At 32.6% G+C, this 6,222-nt stretch overlaps 1 protein-coding gene across 1 annotated transcript in view; it reads right to left on the bottom strand.

Annotated features, from left to right (window-relative positions):
* Window positions 1–6,222, bottom strand: part of LOC106878966 (conserved oligomeric Golgi complex subunit 1) — a 243,076-nt gene that overhangs the window by 79,724 nt on the left and 157,130 nt on the right. The gene's annotated exons all lie outside the window — the stretch shown is intronic.

Genomic DNA, 6,222 nt, shown 5'->3' with positions numbered 1-6,222 from the left:
TATATGCAGACACATATCTATACATACGTACATACATACATACATACATACATACATATATATATATATATATATATATATACATACACATACATATTCATGTACATACATATATAGAAGTAAATACACATGCATACACACACATATACACACGGAAACATGCCAAGCTCCAATAGAGATTTTATAAGAAACATTTTTATTTTTCTTATTTTGTTTATTGTACTGATATTACTTTTTGTTTTTATTTGTATTTGGTATATCCATGTTGGAGCAACTAACTATACTTTAGCAATACATTCCAAGAACCAGGTTTGGGATTCTCAACAGGAATATTTTGTTTTTGTTCCCTTCTCTATATCTCTTCCATTAGTGGTGCCCTGAGGGATAAGCAGAAATCTCACAACATTTTTCTCTCATTCTTGTGAAAAACAAAAACACCAAAAAAGAAATGAAATAAAAACAGAAACCCTGAGTCCTTGTCATAATTTTTATGGGAAACAAGTAAATGAACTAGTGTCGGTCAAACACACATTAGATTGGACATGTTTATTTATTACTAAAGGATATCTCTGGAGAAATTTGAACAAAGTGGTAGTAACAAGCAAAATATGAAGAAAATAAAGGATATAAAATATATAAGGGAACTTGGCCTGGAAATGTACTCAAAATACATTAAAAAAAAGGCACTCAAACCAGTACAGTTTTGTTTATGTATATATGTATGTTGTATACACGTGTATGTGTGTGTTATCAAACATATACAAATATATGTAATGAACTGTCCAGACTGTATGGATACCTTCCTAAAAGATGTATCATTAAACAAAATGATGCAGTTCTATACCAGATTATTATAATATTGTATAGAATCATAAGTTTTACAGATTATTTTTTATCAGTGTTACAAACACAAGTGTGACAGACATCAGCAAATGACAGCAAAATCCATAGAGTCATTATCACATCTTCTAAGCACTTGATAACTTCAGAAAAGCTCATACTATGTGACCTAAAGTTACAATAGAATTAGCAACCAGGATTAATTATGATTATAATCATTATAAAATTACAGCACTGGTTAAATTAATCATTTGTAATTACCAGGGCACAAAACTACTTGCTATTAATTTAATCAAATTCAGGCCGAATGAGGCTGTGGAATATAGTTAGCCTTCATATACTGGTTGCTTTTTGAAGAATGTATCTAATGTCATCTACCTTTTTGTGAGTCAACTCACATGAAGCAATTGACTTAAGCAGGGTATCATATCTAGAACATCTCTCATTGGCTTCCTAGTTTGCACCCAATCAGGGTGGTACTCAGTAAACTAGGGCTGTGATTTGTATAATCTTGGTAAGACTATTACGGAGGAATTCAGCTGGAGGAACTTTTTGTGGTATTACAGGTTCTATAGTAAGATCTTAAACATCAGCCTAATTCATGAAATTCTTGAATATATAAATTCTTACCACAAGACTCTGTTACCTTCATTGTCATTAATGACTACATGTAGTGGGTATTGATTTTTTGTCAACACTTTTTGCAATCACTTCTTCCAAACTCTGTTTTTGCAATTCTTAGGTCATCCAAAGATGATTTGATATTATCTAGCTACGACCATTTTAGAAATGGTAGCTTTTCCAAAAGTAGATGTTTATAGATGTTTATCTTAGCTGACTGTTTCTTCAACATGTTTGAAAGTAAGAAGAAGATAGTATGGTTTAGTATTAGAAATTATACCCTTGTATGGGAGGAAGCAACAAAATTATATTTAAACAGTGGCCTGGACAGAATGCTTGCACAGGGAACTCTACTAAAGGCACTTTGGGCCAGATGGGACCTAAGAATTGAGAAAGCAAAGAGCCATAATGCACTTTGATACTGTATCAATCCTAGACTGGTACTTTACTTTATGATCCTTAAATCTGAAAATTAAAGTTGACATGAGTGGAATTTGAACTAGGAGCACAGACATCTGGAGCCCATACCACAAGGTATTTTGTGCTGCATTCTAATCATTCTGTCAATTCACTGTTTCGGTGTATGTATAAAAAAAGAATATATACAGATTTGGAAAGGATGAAACATTCTTTATGGTGTTGAGGCTCAGTTCCACTTTGTGATACATTAGGGAAGTGTCTTCACTTAGAGCCTCTGGCCAACCAATGCCTTGTGAGTAAATTGATAGCAGGAAACTGTGTAGAAACCTGCTGTATATAAATATGTATGTGTGTGTGTGTGTGTCTGTTTTGTGTCCCAACCACTTTACAACCAGTGTTGGTTTGTTTATATCCATGTAACTTAGCAGTGGGGCAAAACAAACCAACAGAATAAGTACCAGACTTAGAAAGAAAAGTACAGGGGTTGGATTTGTTTGACTAAACCCTTCACTGCAGTGCTCCAGCATGGCCAAAGCTCAATAGCTGAAACAAGTAAAAATATAAAAACGGAAAAAAAGTACAACTCCCCAAAATGCAACAATGCTACCAAAAAGACAAAGCTACAGGCTGTTTGAAAATTCCTTGTAATCTTGAGCAAATATATATCATTTTTTATAAGACAAATCATTTGGGAAAATAGTTGTTTGATTTTCATATTTACCATTAATTTGCATGTCACATTTGTGAAAAGAAAATCCTTTGTGCTTAGGATCACACACAAAAACCAAAAACTTGTTTTCTTAAATTAGAAATGCTGCAATTTTTTTTTATCAAATTCTATTGCAAAAATTTAACTACATTATATTTTTTGTAAATTCTCAAATGCATATTAAAGTGGAACAGTTTTAATTAATCTCATGCAGTGTTTAATTGTTGCAAAATACAGTTCTTATACTGGTGTGATTTCAATCAAATGTTAAAATGCTACAATGGAATATCCATTGTTATTAAAATTCCATCTTGACTAACACCAGAGATTATCTAAATATCCTACAGTGCACAAAACTGAACCTGGATCTCATAATAACAAACTCAACTAAATAACAATACGGCATAAAACAAGTCTACACACATATACACATAGAAATGCAGAGTTTTATACATCTGTAAATAAACCATTACAAACAGACAAAAGCACAACTTACACATATACACATAAGCACACATACACACAATGTGTTTTACATATATATATATATATATATGTATATATATATATATATATATATTATATATGTTGTATGTATATATTTATATGTATGTATGTATGTAATTGATATAAAGTTGGAGAGTAGACCTCATTACTGGAAAGAAGAGAAGCCTGATTGAACAAGACCGCCATTTATCCAGTGTTGTTTATCAGGGTGCTTTGACATCTTGTCGCATTAATTAGTACCAATGAAGATGTGTAATTAGCGTGCAGCTCACTGCAAACTTGCCAATTGTCTCTAATTTCAGAGAAGTAGTTATTTGCAAAATACTCTGCAAACCGGTCAGGTTTGTAGCCGAGAAGAACACTGAAGCAATCATAAATTGCTCCATCAATGCTACATAGGAAGAAGCACTATAGAAGATTAATTACATAATGGCAAAATAATAGAGCAAAGAAGGCTAGTGATCTATCAGAATTCCACAAACGAAGCACAAGAGATTTCCAAATTCATAAATAAGATTTTGCTCAGAGATAAAGTTTATTTAAGGCACACACACACACACACACAATCACATACGTGCAAGCATATATATGTACATGTGTGAGAGTATATATGAACACGTAGAGGAAGAGACAGAGACACACCTAGAGATTAATGCCAGCTAAGATTTATGTCACCAAGCTAGGAAGCTCTCATTTATTTATCTATCTATTTATTCATCTCCATGCTTATCTAGTTTATACTATATCTAACCACTCTCTCTATCAATCTGTCAACTTATTTATCTATCTATTTATCTACCTACAAACCAATCTCTCTATCTATCTTACTGTCTATCTATCTATCCATCCATCCATCTATCTATTTATCTACTTACAAACCAATCTTTCTCTCTCTCTCTCTCTCTCTCTTTCTATCTATCTATCTATCTATCTCTGTTGTGTTACACTTTTCTTTTTACCTCTTTCCATAATGTGATTATCTACATGCCTTCATCTAAGGATTCAATGACTACATAAGCATTTAATTTGTATACTTTGTGCTTCTTTAATAAATCAGCCATTGTGTGTATAAAGCATATTTTAATAGGGGGGGGGGACAGTGCGTGGTATATGTGCATACATCCATGAGTGTACACAAATGAAGTTCTTGCCACCATTTCATTCAACAAGTATCAGTAGCAAACCAAGTAACATCATAGCCTTCGCCAATCCATTTATACAAATATCTGGTTTATTAAAGCTGAAAAAATATCCACAAACTGTTACTCAGAGTTTCATGTTACTGTTCACCAGACAGTTGTGACCATGCTAAAATAAAAAATTAACACCAACTAAGAAGTTCTCATTTATTAATCTATCAATTTGATTTTTGCATGATCACAACTGTCCAACAAACAGTAATATGAAACTGAATAACAGTTTATGAAGATGTTTTTGGCTTTAATGATAAGTATATTACTCTACCTTTGGTATTATGCTACTACTTTTTTACCACCTTGTTTTGCACCAACTAGGCAGATATCTATATACACAATGGGCAGATTTATGATCAAAATACTCTCCAGCCAGGGCCATCCAATTTGTTTAGAAAATCCCCATATCATTCAAAGCATACTTTCTGTTTTTAACAAAAAGTCTGCCTGAAGCCTACAGTTTCATGAGGCTAAAATTTATGATTTCCAAGGTGGTTAACTGTCAAGTATTTATATTACTTTGTCAAATGTAATGCTTATTTATTTACATTAATTTGAATTTATCATTTATTGTCTCGCAACTTCAAGATTTTGGTTATGTGATTGTGTATGTTCAGAATGACATTGTAGGGTACGTGTGAGAGGCCAGAACTGTCTGATCTGAATATAAAACAGGTATAATATATGGGCCAGATATGGCCACTTTAGATCCTCAGGAGTTAAGCAAGAAAAGACAGACTGCCCACCCACATGCACACACCGAATGGGACACCAGTTCATTGCAAGATTAACCTCCAGCTACCAATGGTACTCATTTTCAGTCAAGTTGACTGGAGTGACATGAAATGAAGTGCCTTACTCAAGGAAACAATGCACTACCTGGACCAAGAATGGAGATAATGGCTTCATGATTTTCAAGCAAGTACTCTTGTCCACAAGGCCACATGTTTCATATTTTTAACACAGCAAAATATAATTCGAGGTTACATTTGGCTTTTATGATTTTATCAGCCCTGAATCTCTTGGAATTCTAGGTTAAATTTTGCAGGAAGAATCAAATAAGGGAAACCCAAAAGTTAGTGGAATTTTCACTACAGAACCCTGCATTTATTAAAGTTGTAAAGTATAACTCCCGATTTCAGTGCTTATGGAATTATAAATTGAAAGAAAAATTCCATTCTAACAATTTGAAAAACTAAAATCACAATATACAGGTATATAATAATTAAAATTATATTTAGAGGTAACTGGTGGTATATTTTCTTGTCTGCCAGAGGTACACAGTAGATTTCTTGTCTATTGTTGCCCCTAGGTGGTTTCTTGTCTGCTACTGCCCCTAATGGATTTCACTTTTGTACACAAACTGTACATAGAATATAATGAACTGTCCTCAGCCAAAATGACTCAAAAGAGGCCATCAGGTGGAAGTAAACACAGTAATGCTAAAAAGAGTCATAAAGGGATTATACTGGACATTAAACTTGATGTTCTACAAAGGCTAATCCATTAAATGCCAGACGTAATTTTCTCATAGATTTCATATGATGTTTAATATGGAACAGCTCCCAAGTGCGTAGATTGATGTAATGTGCTAGTAAATATAATGGTGATTCAAGGAAAAGCTAAAAGTTTATTCATATTTATTCCCTAATGTATTTCTCTTCAAACGTTTTTATTTATATACGGCCATATATGTTTAAAAATTATTATTTTCAGACATAAAAATGGTTGATTACTCATTGTTTTTTGTTTCTTTTATTATGCTTTTTTTTTTTCCAGATGAAAATGGTGGTGACACACCTCAATGTATAGCATGAAAGCCAATAACAAAATAGGTTTCTTATTACAGAATTCCATGTATATCTCTGTGACATATTTAATGCAACCAGAGAGAATATATTTATATATATATATATATATATATATATATAT

This window comes from Octopus bimaculoides, chromosome 15 (genome assembly GCF_001194135.2).
Source record: "Octopus bimaculoides isolate UCB-OBI-ISO-001 chromosome 15, ASM119413v2, whole genome shotgun sequence".
Classification (NCBI taxonomy): Eukaryota; Metazoa; Mollusca; class Cephalopoda; order Octopoda; family Octopodidae; genus Octopus; species Octopus bimaculoides.
This window is presented reverse-complemented; position numbering and strand designations above follow the sequence as displayed.